Source organism: Apodemus sylvaticus, chromosome X (assembly GCF_947179515.1).
Source record: "Apodemus sylvaticus chromosome X, mApoSyl1.1, whole genome shotgun sequence".
Lineage (NCBI taxonomy): Eukaryota > Metazoa > Chordata > Mammalia > Rodentia > Muridae > Apodemus > Apodemus sylvaticus.
In genome coordinates this window covers 120420597-120436093 of record NC_067495.1, presented here as the reverse complement: position 1 = coordinate 120436093, position 15497 = coordinate 120420597, and positions in this window count along the sequence as shown.

The window sequence follows — 15497 nt, the reverse complement described above, 5'->3', positions numbered from 1 at the left end:
AGAGATTGCTGAGAGCTATGCATGAATTTTGGAGTTGATAGGACCAGGTGTCTGGTGAATTAGCAAGTGTTTCTAGGAGTTTGACAGCATAGAAATAAGATTGCCCCATTGAGACCCTGGTTGTTTTGCATTGTTCCCTCAATTCCTAGTTGTTTGATCAAATCATCACTTAAAAAAATCAAGGTCAGTTTTATAGAATGTGACACTAACCATCTTATAATGAAAAATTCAGAAGCATTTAGTGTATTCATAATGTGAAACCACTACTTCATGTTTCAAAACCATTTACACTACCTTAAATAGAAACATGTAGCAAATAAGCTTCGAATTAAATTTAAGTATTTTTAAAAAAATCTAATTATTCTAGATATTCAGGGATGGAAGATTTGTGGATGACAGTCTAAAATGGGCAAAAGTAGAAGGATTTTAAAAGCATTTTCTTACATTAATAAATATTAATCATACCTAATCATGTGTTTCAGTGTGACATTTTCATACATGCATATAAATATTTTGATCACATTCATACTCCATTGTTCTCTTCTTGTCCCCTCTACTCCTGATGGTCTCTATCCCCTTCCCATATACCTTTTTTTTGGTGACTCAATGGGTTTCCTTGAGATTGCTTATAGGAACATAGATACCTTATCAATAGCTATACCTCTTCCATTACCCAATAACCTATCATAGATCGTTAGGGGTTGATGAGAGCTCAGTGAGATCTCCAGCTTCATTAAGGAATGTTGTTGTGCAGATAGTCATGGTCAGGATAAGCTCAAGAGTGCAATGGCTCTATCATGCCTGAATGACAGCATCCCACAGCATCCTATCTGATCTTCTAGTTCCCAACATTCTTTCCAATTCTCATTTAGGGCTGAGCACATACCAGGTACTTATTTTCAGTACCAGTACAAGTTACTTTGCAGTCACTGCTGCCTACATTAATCAGAAGCTTCTCTGACTAAAGGTGACAACAGCATTAATTGTTTAGACAGGCACATGATGTCTATTTGACAAAACAGCAGTAGTAGGTTTTCTACTACAGCGTATGACCTATGACTTTAGATTGATGCTTTTAGCCTGAGTGTAAGTAGTTTGTGTTCTATTTGGGGACTGTGAGGTGTTCCATTTGTATTAAAACAGGAAATTTAAGAAATAATTAAAAACTCATTTTTTAGTGTATAATCATTGCTGATCTTTGTATACACTGCAGAATTTAAAAAGTGCAAACACACTGAAAATTATGGATTGTATTAACATGTAAGAATTGACTATTGTGTTTACTATAAAATTACAATTTAAGTACATGTACCTTTTTGGCTTTTTTGGAGAATTGAAACAAAACACTCTACTTTTAGTGCCTGATCTTTCATTGAAAGCTTTTAAAGAGTTTTCCATGTTTATTTTTGTATGCACTATTTTAAAGAAATCTCTTTATAGATATATAAATTATCTGTTATTTCATCCACAGGCTTTTGTTTTGAAACCTTGACCTTACAAAAGGATAATCATCATAGTTTCTATCACAATTTCTGTTCTGAATTATCCTAATAGGAGTGAATTTACTAGGTTAAATGTATGAATGTAATTTCAAAAGCTTTTAAATATATTTTTCTTTTAAAATATTTTTGTAATAGAGTTTTAGAAAAATGATTATTATACTAAGTCAAGCTTGCCTTCAATTGTTCTGCATTCACTCACAAAACTCTTAAGATTATACCTAAGGAACATTACCAGTAAGCATGCACGTGAATAGTATATAATTTAAAGTAGATGATTAAAATATTCCTATTTTCTTTGTTTTACTTATAAAGATTAGGCAAACAATAAACATTCTCTATATATTCCTATCAAATGGGAAGATTATTGACTGGTTTGCATCTGAAAAGTGTGCAGGGGCTTTAAGTATAAATGATAGAACATAATCAAATTCATTTTTACAAGTGTCAATGTATTGGACAAGTTGTAAACATATTGTATTCCCCCATTTTTTATTCATTTCTAGGTTTCCTTTCTCTAAAACTGTATTCTCATGGCTGACTTAAAAACTTTGATAGTTCATTAGTCAACTGGATTCTTAATTTACATACAATTTTGTACATTGATCTCTGTACATACTCAAAACGCACTAAGAGCACATAAGTAATTACTAAGTTTTTACCTGGAGGATGAGGGGGGTAGTTTCTAGGCAGATAATAGTGTGTGTGTGTGTGTGTGTGTGTGTGTGTGTGTGTGTGTGTGTGTGCATGTGTATACATGTGTGTGTGTATGGGGGGATGTTGAGCCGTGATGATTCCTTATCCCCAATAAAGTTAAAATTGAGATTTACACCCAAAGATTAGGCCTGCTATCAGCATTAATTAACGAAGTTTCTTTTTGCAGTGGGCAACAATGACTGCAGAGACTCAATACCCATTTCCCTCTTTAGATCCTTGCTTCTGTCTTTAGTCAACATAGTTTGTCTTTGTTTGTACAGTTCACATTAGAGGCAACTTTGCCTTCCAGTTTCTGTTGGGTACCAACAAATAGATCAAAATCATGACTGGAGTGAGATGTAGTTTGTATTTCACTAATGGCCAATAAATTCTTTTAATAATAAGCTTGTAAGTCCAATGTCTTTCTTATGTGTTGACAGTAAATGTACAAGGCTAATAGCTTGCTTATGGGTTATTGGAGACATTATTGGAGTTCAAAGAAGTTGAGTGACTTGTCCAACATGACTGTTAAGGAAATGTCTTACAAAATACAGTGGTTCTTAATGCTCACATGCACTGGCATCATTTGTGCACCTTTTAACAATTTGCATCCCAAGGATCCCCAGTGCATTTTGACTCAGTTGTTGCTTGGTGGAGCTCAGGAAGATGCAACTTAGACTTACTCCATGAGACATTTTAGTGGGAAGTTGTAGTTGTCACTAGAAACAGCAAAGTTAAACAGAGAACGCTGCTATAGATATCTTTTTCTATGTAGTGGCATTGTCAATTTGTGCAGTTCATTGTCTCTAAATGTCAATTTTATTTATCTCCTAAATTTATCCTAACTTTTTCTGATGTTGTATAGTTTCAAAAACACATATGTACTAGACAGCACCCTTTAGATTTTTGCCTCTGTCTTAATTTGACTTGTATGGTTCACATCAAAAGACAACTTTGCTTTCAGTTTCTCAGGGGATACAACAAGCAGAAGGTCAGAAGTTAGAAGTGGAGTGCAGATATTTGTTTCTCCAGCTCCCTTTCAGCTAGTCTGCCATGAATTGACAATGACTGTTCCCATGACAAAGGTCACAGCTCTTGTCAGATAGCAGTCTCCTGTTTTAACAACCTGAAAATTTTCTACAGTCCAGTAAGTGCCCCACATTCTTGATTCCTCAGCAAAGTGGTAAGAGATGTCCAGCTACTGCTCTCTCTGATATAGGATGCCATTCTTTATTTAGTATCCACACGCTTTTGTGAATAGTTTCTTATTAAACTTTCAACTGCCCCATTCTATCATACCATCCTTTTCCTATTTGTATCTTAATAGGTAGATCCAAGCTAGAATCTTTAGTAGTTCCCAAAATATAGTAGATTCTCTATTAATATTTGTCATTAAAGATCATGATTTATGTAGTATATTTATTCTATATAATACATTCTCTATAATATATTCTAGAACATTAGAAGAGGAGAAAAAATAAAAATGAAGCAAAGTTGCATACTGTAATGTGTCCTGTCATTTCATATGCTAGCATAGAAAAAGGAAAAAGGAAATTCACTACACTTTAATAATTTAATTTTAAAAATAATAAAAATGAAACAAAATTTGAAGGGTTTGGAGGGTGAGGCAAGAAAATCAAAGTTGAGGCCATCCTAGATTACATAGGGAGACTGTCTCAGTAAAATAGAAAAGAAAGAAGTATTCATCCTTCCCAACTCTTATTTGTGTTTATTTCAGTCATTCTCAGATACCCAAACTCCAGGTCATCGCTCACTTGCTTGATTCCTTGACTACATATTCTTATAATCTCACACACCTACTACAACTCATTGTCTTTAATCGCCAGTACCGTAAAATCTTCCACTGTTTCAATCAACACCCTTTTCATCCTTATCCTAAGCAAAAACCATGCAATGCTTACAAATGGCAGCCTCACTTTCTTATCTGTCCTGGATTTATTGTGTTTCTTTCTGCTCCTCTTTCCCAAAACCCAATTTCTGTTGAACTTCTAGTAACCAAATACTTTACCCTCTTTCTTAGAGTAATGTTTGGAAACCCTGACTACTTACTTCTGAAGTTAGTACAATTATTTGTCTTTGCTCTCCTTACAAATCTGCAACAACTCCCTTGTCTCTCAACAGGAGTAAAATAATTGAAACAACTTGCAGGAAACTCTTTCCCTTTCCAACAACAAATCTACCAATCTCTTCTAACAATAAATGACATTTATTTATTCAAGCATCTACATAGATACTAGGTGTTATCTTCTATCATCTCCACATGCATGCATCTCCACATCCATTTTTAATAGAAGTTAGGTCTTTTTTCTCTTGAAAAATAATTTTTATCTTTCTCAGAGATAAGTTCTATCGTCATTCAAATATGCAGTAATTTGTGCCTTTAAACCCAGAACTTGGGAGTCAGGGATATTATTTCCAGCTTCTTTCCATATATCCCCAACTCTTTTGCTTAATTATGGGACCATTTTCCTCTTACTGGGTTGTTTCTTCTGGTCTTGATGTGATGATATGTGCTGAAGTCTCGATGCCTCAGTGTAGGGAATGCCAAGGTGAGGAGGAGGGAGTGGGTAGGTGGGTGGGTGGGGGCACACCCTCATAGAAGCAGGTGGAGGGGGAATGAGACAGGGAGTTCCAGGGGGGATAGGGAAAGGGGATAACATTTGAAATGTAAAAAAGAAGATATCCAATAAAAAAAGAAAAAAGAGTTGAGTCAGGATAGCCCCCTCTGACCGTTAGGAGTCCCAGAAGAACACCATGCTCTTCAGCCACAACATAAATGCAGAAGACCTAGATCTGTCCCCTACATGCTACCCGCTCTTTGTGAACTCCCGTGAATCCCAGTCAGTTCATTCTATCAGCTTTGTTCTTGTGTCCCTGATGTCTCTGGCTCCTCCAGCCTTTCACTCCCTTCCTCTGTAGGACTCTCTGTACTTTGCCCTATGTTTGTGGGACTCTGCTCTCATGAGTTGCTGGATGAATTATCTTTGGTCACTCTGATGAGCATTTTGCTAGACTCCCATCCCAGAACACTCTGCAGACAGAAAAACTTAGGGTTGAAGGCTTTATGGCTACTTTGTGCCCCAGTCCTTTCACTTGAGGCCTTGCCTAAACACAGAAGATGTTTGATTCAGACTCTATTGTCCCGATTACCAAAAATCTTTGCTAGGGTTACTCTCTTAGTTTTCCTGGAGTTTCCATTGTACTAGGTTTCCACATCACCCTCAAAATGCCTCCCAATTTCAGTCACATCCCCATTATTTTCTCCCTCTCTCCCCACCACTTGATCTGTCTTGTTCCCAAACTCACCCACCCTTAGTCTGCTTAAGAAATCTATTCTGTTCCCCCTTCCTGGGAGATACTTGATTCCCAGCTAAAGCCATCCTTTTTGCTTAGCCTCTCTGGATCTATGAATCATAGCATGATTGTCTTTTACCTTATAGTTAATAACTACTTATAAGTGAGTACATACCATGTTTGTCTTTTTGGAACTGGATTACCTCATTCAGGATGATTTTTTTCTATTGCCATAGATTTGCCTGCAAATTTCGTGAAGTCATTGTTTTTAATAGCTAAGCAATACTCCATTGTGTAAAAGCACCACATTTTATTTATTCATTTGTAGGTTGATGGACACCTAGATTGTTTTCAGTTTCTGAGTGGTATGAATAAAGCTCTTGTGTACATTGTTGAGCAAGTGTCCTTGTGACAGAATGGACCATTCTTTGGGTTTATGCCTAGGAGTAGTATAGCTGGGTCTTGATTAGATCAATTCCCAATTTTCTGAGGAACCTCCATATTGATTCCCAAAGTGATTGTGCAAGTTTGCACTCCTACCAGCAGTGAAAGAGTTTTCTCCTTGCTCGGCATCATCACTAACATGAGCTGTCACTTGTGTTTTTGATCTTAGCCATTCTGACAGGTATAAGATAGACCATCAAAGTGGTTTTGATTTGCATCTCCCTGATAGCTAAGAGTGTTGAGCATATCTTTTAATGTTTCTCAGCTATTTGAGATTCCTCTGCTGATTTTTGAGTTTGTCTTTGTTAGATAGGTGTTTTGTTACTTAGTTTCTCTTTTCTCTTTGGTCTTCTGTTCTTTGTTGCCTGAATCTTTGGTGGCTGGTGTGACCTCTGATCTAGTAGGGAGTCTCAGTCTAAGTTGGGGGCTGGACTTCTGGCCTGTAGCTTTGCCTTTGGTACAGTACAGCAGGTGGTCTCTGTTCTTCTGGCTGTTGTGGCACAGCAGAAATCATCCAGAGTAGTGACCTGGGATCCAGCAGCAGGGAAAGTAGTGAGGTATGTGGGAATATGTTAGATGAGCCTTTGGGAACTGAGTCTAGGGCATGCGGCAGTTCAGCTGGCAGGCTGGTCACTCACCTATACTTCTAACTGATGAAGCCTGCACCTGAGCAGGGGAAGTCCACTAGAGTTGAGGACAGGGACCTGGCTATGTGGCAGCTGGTGAGGTGGGATACTTCCTCATTCTAATTTATATTTTAATGTCATTCATATAAGGACCAGATGCCAAGATACAATTAGAGCGTATGGGATACAATGTTTTTAAATGACAAGTAGGAGAACACAAACAAAAGCATCAAGAACATAAAAAAGCAGTGAAAATCAGACCTGGTAGAAGGAAACAAGAAGGGAAGACGTACGATGTACAAAGGAACTCAAATGAGTCCCTGAGCTACAGATGCTCATTTTTAAAATCCCACATGATAATACAAAAATCCTACTGTGTTTAAGAGTCTTAGGGAAGTATGTGTCAACATAAATTGCATAGTGGCTGCAGGAACTGAAGTTGCTGGTCAATTATTACCTTGAATGAAAGCTCTGAGTGTGACATTTAGAGAGTCAAATACATCCTTTTTACTTGAAGCAGTTTATGTTGTTTTTGAAAAGTCACAATATTTTTTTAAAATTTAAATTAAAGAAAAGAATAAGCCACAAATGTGAAAGAGCAAAAAGTTTGGAGCGTGAAAAGGAAAGAGGGAAAATGATGTACTTATCTCATGTTCTGAAAATATAAAGCAAATTATTAAAATATATATTTAAATATATAAATACAATCTGCTGAGTCAGTTTAGTATGGCCTGCATGTATATATTTCAGGGTTATGATTTGGTACTGCATAACCAATCTAGGGGCTTATCTCTAGGGAAGATTAATTCTGCCTCTCTCAGCAGTTTTTTTTTTTTTTTGGATGTATGATGGTTTTATTTACAACTTTATTGGCAAAAAAGGGGGAGAACTTCAAACAGCTTTAATACAGGGCACTGTTGCTGACCCTAGACACTGAGAGTGGGACTTGTTCAGCAGTTATTAATTACAGCTTTACATTTAGGGGTAGGGCCACATTAAATTTTTCCAATCTACATCAGGTGTCAACTTGTGTTAGAATTATTTAGGTCTTGTTTAGGCAGCCACGTTTTTGGATGTATCTTCCCTGTCATAGCTAGAAGGCATAATCTTACAGCTAACTTCCTGGAACTCTGGATCATACAGTCTTTCTGCCCATCTGTGATGTTCACTAATCCTTAGTTACAGGAGTTACACAGTCAGTAGTCTGCATGTTTCCTAGTTGTGATTTTTTTTGTAATGTTCTGTTGCAAAAGGAAGCTTCTTTGATTAGTTATGAGAGATTCCATGTAGATATAAGGACAGATATTTAAAATGCAACTCTCCTCCAAGATCCATGACCTCACTATAAACATGTAGCCAGGCATGATGTTGCTCCTGCTACATAAGCCTTGAGTCCAACTATACTGGTTACTACCAAGGTACTTTATACTGTTTGTGGCTATTGTGAAGGGTGTCATTTCCCTAATTTCTTTCTCAGCCTGCTTATCCTTTGAGTATAGGAAGGCCACTGATTTGCTTGTGTTGATTTTATAACCTGCCACTTTGCTGAAGTTGTTTATCAGCTGTAGGAGCTCTCTAGTGGAGTTTTTTGGGTCACTTAGGTAGACTATCATGTCGTCTGCAAATAATGATAGTTTGACTTCTTCCTTTCCAATTTGTATCCCTTTGACCTCCTTATGTTGCCGAATTGCCTGAGCTAGTACCTCAAGTATAATATTGAAAAGATAAGGAGAAAGGGGGCAGCCCTGTCTAGTCCCCGATTTTAGTGGGATTGCTTCAAGTTTCTCTCCATCTAGTTTGATGCTGGCTACCGGTTTGCTGTATATTGCTTTTACTATGTTTAGGTATGGGCCTTGAATTCCTGTTCTTTCCAAGACTTTAAGCATGAAAGGATGCTGAATTTTGTCAAATGCTTTTTCAGCATCCAAGGAAATGACCATGTGGTTTTTTTCTTTGAGTTTGTTTATGTAGTGGATTGCATTGATGGATTTCCATATATTGAACCAACCCTGCATTCCCGGGATAAAGCCTACTTGATCATGGTGGATGATCGTTTTGATGTGTTCTTGGATTTGGTTGGCAAGAATTTTATTGAGTATTTTTGCATCGATGTTCATAAGGGAAATTGGTCTGAAGTTCTCTTTCTTTGTTGGATCTTTGTGTGGTTTTGGTATCAGCGTAATTGTGGCTTCGTAGAAGGAATTGGGTAGTGTTCCTTCTGTTTCTATTTTGTGGAATAGTTTGAAGAGTATTGGTGTTAACTCTTCTTTGAGGGTCTGATAGAATTCTGCACTGAAACCATCTGGTCCTGTGCTTTTTTTGGTTGGAAGACTTTCTATGACTCCTTCTATTTCTTTAGGCGTTATGGGACTGTTTAGATGATCTATTTGGTCCTGATTTAATTTTGGTATTTGGTATCTCTCAAAGAAATTGTACATGTCCTCAAGATTCTCCAGTTGTGTTGAGTACAGGCTCTTGTAGTAGGATCTGATGATTTTTTGGATTTCCTCAGTTTCCATTGTTATATCCCCCTTTTCATTTCTAAGTTTGTTAATTTGGATACTTTCTCTGTGCCCTTTGGGCAGTCTGGCTAAGGGTTTATCTATCTTGTTGATTTTCTCAAAGAACCAGATCCTGGTTTTGTTGATTCTTTGTATGATTCTCTTTGTTTCTACTTGATTGATTTCGGCCCTGAGTTTGATGATTTCCTGCCTTCTACTCCTCCTGGGTGAAATAGATTCTTTTTGTTCCAGGGCTTTCAGGTGTGTCATTAAGCTGGTAATGTATGCTCTCTCCATTTTCTTTTTGGAGGCACTCAGGGCTGTGAGTTTTCCTCTTAGCACTGTGTCCCAAAGATTTGGCTATGTTGTGTCTTCATTTTCATTGTGTTCTAAAAAGTCTTTAATTTCTTTCTTTATTTCTTCCTTGACCAAGGTATCTTTGAGTATTGTTCAGTTTCCACGTGTATGTGGGTTTTCTGTTGTTTCTGTTGCTATTGAAGACCACGTTTACTCCATAGTGATCTGGTAGGAGGTATGGGATTAGTTCGATCTTCTTATATTTGTTGAGGTCTGTCTTGTGACCAATTATATGGTTGATTTTGGAGAAGGTACCATGAGGTGCTGAGAAAAAGGTATATTCTTTTGCTTTAGGATAGAATGTTCTATATATATCTGTTAAATCTAATTGGTCCAAAGCTTTAATTAGTTTCATTGTGTCCCTGTTTAGTTTCTGTTTTCCTGATCGGTCCATTGAGGAAAGTGCAGTGTTGAAGTCACCCACAATCATTGTGTTAGGTGCAATGTGTGCTTTGAGCTTTAATAAAGTTTCTTTAACGAAAGAGGGTGCCCTTGCATTTGGAGCATAGATGTTCAGGATTGAGAGTTCTTCTTGTTGTATTTTTCCTTTGACCAGCAAGAAAGTGTCCCTCAGAGTCTCTTTTGATGACTTTGGGTTGAAAGTCAATTTTATCTGATATTAAAATGGCTACTCCAGCTTGTTTCCTGAGACCATTTGCTTGTAAAATTGTCTTCCAGCCTTTTACTCTAAGGTAGTGTTTGTCTTTGACCCTGAAGTGTGTTTCCTGTAAGCAGCAAAATGTAGGGTCCTGTTTACATATCCAGTCAGTTAGTCTGTGTCTTTTTATTGGGGCATTAAGTCCATTGATGTTAAGAGATATTAAGGAATAGTGATTGTTACTTCCTATCATTTTTGACATTATTTTTTAAATTTGATTGCTTAACTTCTTTTGGGTTTGATGAAAGGTTACTATCTTTCTTTTTCCAGGGTGAAGTTTCCCTCCTTGTATTGGTGTTGTCCTCCTATTATCCTTTGTGGGGCTGGGTTTGTGGGTAGATATTGGGTAAACTTGGTTTTGTCATGAAATATCTTAGTTTCTCCATCTATGGTGATTGAGAGTTTTGCTGGATATAGTAGTTTTGGTTGGCATTTGTGTTTTCTTAGAGTCTGCATGAGATCTGCCCTGGACCTTCTAGATTTCATAGTCTCAGGTGAAAAGTCTGCTGTGATTCTGATAGGTCTTCCTTTATATGTTACTTGGCCTTTTTCTCTTACTGCCTTTAATATTCTTTCTTTGTTTAGAACATTTGGTGTTTTGATTATTATGTGACGGGAAGTATTTCTGTTCTGGTCCAGTCTGTTTGGAGTTCTGTAGGCTTCTTGTATATTCTTGGGCATCTCTCTCTTTAGGTTAGGGAAGTTTTCTTCCATAATTTTATTGAAGATATTTGCTGGCCCTTTAAGTTGTAAATCTTCACTCTCATCTATGCCTATAATCCTTAGGTTTGGTCTTCTCATTGTGTCCTGGATTTCCTGGATATTTTGGGTTACAAGCTTTTTGCATTTTGCATTTTCTTTAACTGTTGAGTCCATGGTTTCTATGGAATCTTCTGCATCTGAGATTCTTTCTTCTATCTCTTGTATTCTGTTGTTGATATTTGCATCTCTGTCCCCTGATTTCTTCCCAAGGCTTTCTATCTCCAAAGTTGTCTCCCTTTGAGTTTTCTTAGTTGTTTCTACTTCTGATTTTAGATCCTGGATGGTTTTGCTTAGCTCCTTCACTTGCTTGTTTGTGCTTTCCTGTAATTCTTTAAGAGATTTTTATGTTTCCTCTTTCATGACCTCAGCCTGTTGACCAAAGTTCTCCTGTATTTCTTTAAGTATTTTTTGCGTTTCCTCATTATTGACTTTTGTATTCTCCTGGATTTCTTTCAATGATTTTTGTGTTTCCCTTGCAAGGGCTTCTAACTTTTGATCCATTTTCTCCTGAATTTCTTTAAGTATGTCCTTCATGTGTTCCTGTACCAGCATCATGACCAGTGATTTTAAATCCAAATCTTGTTTTACTGGTGTGATGGGGTATCCAGGACATGCTGGTAAAGGAGAATTGGGTTCAGATGTTGCCATATTGCCTTGATTTCTGTTAGAGATGTTCCTGCGTTTGCCTTTTGCTATCTAGTTCTCACTGGTGCTAGTTGGTCTTGTCAATGCTGGACTCACCAGTGCAAGCTGCCCCTTCCCAGGTGGCCTCTGGTGCACAGCTTACCTCCTGCACTGCCTGGAGTTAGGGTGCTCTTGCCCAGGATGTTCAGATGAGGAAGCAGACACCTGAAGGCTCCTGCAGGGTCCCGCTGTATTCACTGGAGCACACGGACTTCTCCTCGCTGGCCGCCCGGAAGCCCCTCTTGCCTCTTGCAGGACCTGGAGATGTGGTGTTGCCGCCCAGGCTGATCTGAATCTGGAAGCGGAGAGATCTGAGTGGTCCCGCCAGAGGCCTCAGGACTGGAACCTAAGCTCCTTGCCATAAGAGGGAGCTGTGCTGTGAGCTCCCAGACTGCCTCTGGGTGCACACCAGGTCTCCAGCACTTCCTGGAGCCCGAGTGCTGTGGCTCAGGCTGTTCAGATCCCAAAGCAGGCACCTGAAGGCTCCTGTTGGGGCCCGCTGGATTCACCGGAGCATACCATCTTCTCCCTGCTGGCCGCCCGGAAGCCCCTCTTGCCTCTTGCAGGACCTGGAGATGTAGTGTTGCTGCCCAGGCTGATCTGCATCCGCAAGTGGAGAGATCTGAGTGCTCCCGCCAGAGGCCTCAGTACTGGAACCTAAGCTCCGTGCCACAGGCTATATTTATTTTTATACTTTTGTTAATTCTCCACACTGATTTTCTGAGTGGCCAGAACAGTTCGAAATCCCATTAGCAGTGTAGCAGGTTCCCTGTTCCTCATAAACTTGCCAGCATTTGTTGTCAGTTGTTTTGTGATCTTAGTTATTCTGATTAAGGTGAGATGAAATCTCAAAGTAGTTTTAATTTTTATTTCCACAGTTACTAATGATGATGATAATTTTAGAGATATTTGTCATTTTATTTCTTCTTTTTGAGAACTGTGTTCAGATTCATAATCTAACTTTTAAGTTAGCTTATTTGTTTTCTTGACTCTTTGAGTTATTTATATATTTTGGGTCTTAATTCTATCAGATGTATAACTGGCAAGTATTTTTTCCTACTCTGTGGGTTTTCTCTTCACTCAATGATTATTTCCTTAGCTCTGTAGAAGATTTTAATTTTATGAGTCCTTACTTAATTTTACAGACCCAATTCCTAAGCAAATGTCATCCTGTTTAGATTTTCCTTTCCTGAACCTATATCATGTGAAGTACTACTTACACTTTCTTCTAACAGTTTCAGAATTTCAAATTTCACTTTGAGGTCTTTGATCCATTTGGATTTAATTTTTGTGCAAGTTTACAGATGTCTAATTTAATTTTTCTGCATGCAGACATCCAGTTTTTCCCTGCACAGTTTGTTAAAATCCTTCTCTTCTTCATCATGTGTTTGGGACATCTGTATCATACATTTATGATTTTAATGTTTTCTTGGTTGATTTCCTTAAATATTCTTTTTTCTGTCCTCTGAATACATTTAATTCAAAGTTAACTTGCCATATATTGGGATAACAATACCTGCTTATTGGACTTCATTTGCTTGGGATATATTTGCTTCCTTTTACTTCAAGGCAGCTTACCTTTAAAGGTAAAATGACTTTCTTGTAGACAGCACAAAAGTCTTTGTTTCTTAGTCCATTCAGCTATCCTGTGTCTTTTGATTAATGAGTTGGTGTTATTAATACTTAAAGCTATTATTGAAAATTTATGTTGATTGCAGTTATTTTGCTGGTTTCTTGCTGTTTGTGTTCTTAGTTGTACTTTATTTTAGTAATTATAGTAATTTATTTTCCTTCTAGAGTCTATTAGTTATGAATAGTATTTTTATTCTTTTTATTTTGAAGTATTGCTTCAGTATTCTCCACGGAGCTGATGGATATGAATTATTTTACCGTGCTTGTATCAATGGATAATTTTCTTTCTTCTTAAGCTATGGCTGATAGTTTTTTTAGGTACAGACGTCTGGGTTGATATCCACATACACACTCTACATCTTCTGGACATTCATGTCAATAAAGTTCAATGTGCTTACCTGTCTTGCTGAATCCAAATTCAAGTGAGTAATCCAAAGCAGAATTTGGTTGCTAGTCCAGTTTGTAGTTAATCTTCTCTTCAGAGCATAATCCATCATTATGATCTGAAAACCTGCTATATATAGAGACTTCGAGAAAAGGCTTGGGAAGGTACAAGTAAATCAAGAAATATTTGTGTTGCATAGATTAAATAGTTTTATCCAAATGAGAAGTTAAATGAAACATTTTCTATAGTAGATATTAAAAGTTTTGTTCTTTGCAGCTAAATGAATTCTTAACTTTTTGATGGTTTATTGAAGATGAATCAGGCATTATTAACTCTTGGAGCAATACCACTCCTCTGTATTTATTAAGGGGAACTCTTTTTTTTTTCCTTCATTTCTTTTTTTCTATTTTTTTATTCGATATATTTTTTATTTACATTTCAAATGATTTCCCCTTTTCAGCCCCCCCACACTCCCCGAAAGTCACATAAGCCTCCTTCCTTCCCCCTGTTCTCTAAGGAGAACACTTATGGTGACATCCACCTTAGTTACTGAGGTCTAAAGTCTCTTGAATACTCAAAGGAAGCATCAGACATATTTGGAGAGTGAGATTCAGTCATCGCAGACTTGAAGATCCAAGGGCTACAGATATTATCTTCTCTGAAGCCCTGAATCCATTTAGCCTCACTTGAATTTATTTTGAAAAACTAATGTAGCCACCATGACTTTATTACCATACATACTACCATCTTGCTTTTTCTCAGAACTTAGAAAGTTCTTGTAGAAATACATTGAGATTGTGGTATTGCTAGGTTGCTATCATTTCTCAAAGTCAACTATAGAAGTAAATCCTTAATGTTTTCATTATATTTGTATTATTTCATCATCTGTCTATTGATAGAAGATTTATTAACATTTCAAGGTTATTCTAATTTTCCCTCCAAATGAAGCAACATCAAACTCAACAATATTAACTGTGATGGCATGATGATCAAATAATAGTTTTGTCTGATATCTTATACTTATTCACAGAGTAATATGTAGCTTGTTATCTGTTGGTAGCAGGGCTATGGATTGTTAAATAATAAATTAGAGACAGAGTTTCTAATTTTATCTTAGTGGTAAGGATTATATCACATATTTACAAATCGTTTTTGTCAAAGAATTTTAAGTTTTTTCTGTGAAATTCAATATAATTGGCATGATGGAGCTCATTTTATTGAAGCTCTCCTAAGTGAGAGGCCCTTATTTATTACCCCTAAAGCTTCCTTTTACAAAATAAGGTCTTGAGAGTAACTCAGTAGAGACACTAAAGTCTTTGGCATTTTGCAAAACATGAAGTATAGAATACTTTGTCCTAGTCAAGAGTCCACAGCCTTTAAGGTGGAGCTTAAAAATCTAAGGTGGAACATGTGTCCTTACTGCATGCTTGGGAAACCTCTGGGTATAAGCCCAGGAGTGTTATAACAGGGTCCTCTGGAAAGTGTCCTGCCCAGTTTTCTGAGGAACCACCAGACTGATTTCCAGAGTGGTTATACCAGCTTGCAATCCCACCAGCAGTGGAGGAGTGTTCCTCTTTCTCCACATCCTTGCCAACACCTGATGTCCCTCAATGGAAGAATAGATAAAGAAAATGTGGTATATTTACATGATGGAATACTACTCAGCAATTAAAACCAATGAATTCATGAAATTCTTAGGCAAATGGTTGGAACTGGAAAATATCATCCTAAGTGAGGTAACCCAATCACAAAAGAACACACATGGTATGCAGTCACTGATAAGTGGATTAGCCCAGAAGCTCTGAATACCCAAGACACAATTAACATATCAAATGATTCCCAAGAAGAAGGAAGGAGAGGGCATGCAGCATTGTAGGGGAGTACCAGGACAGACAAGTGGGAGGGGGTTGATTGGGGAATGGGCAGAGGGAAGGGGGC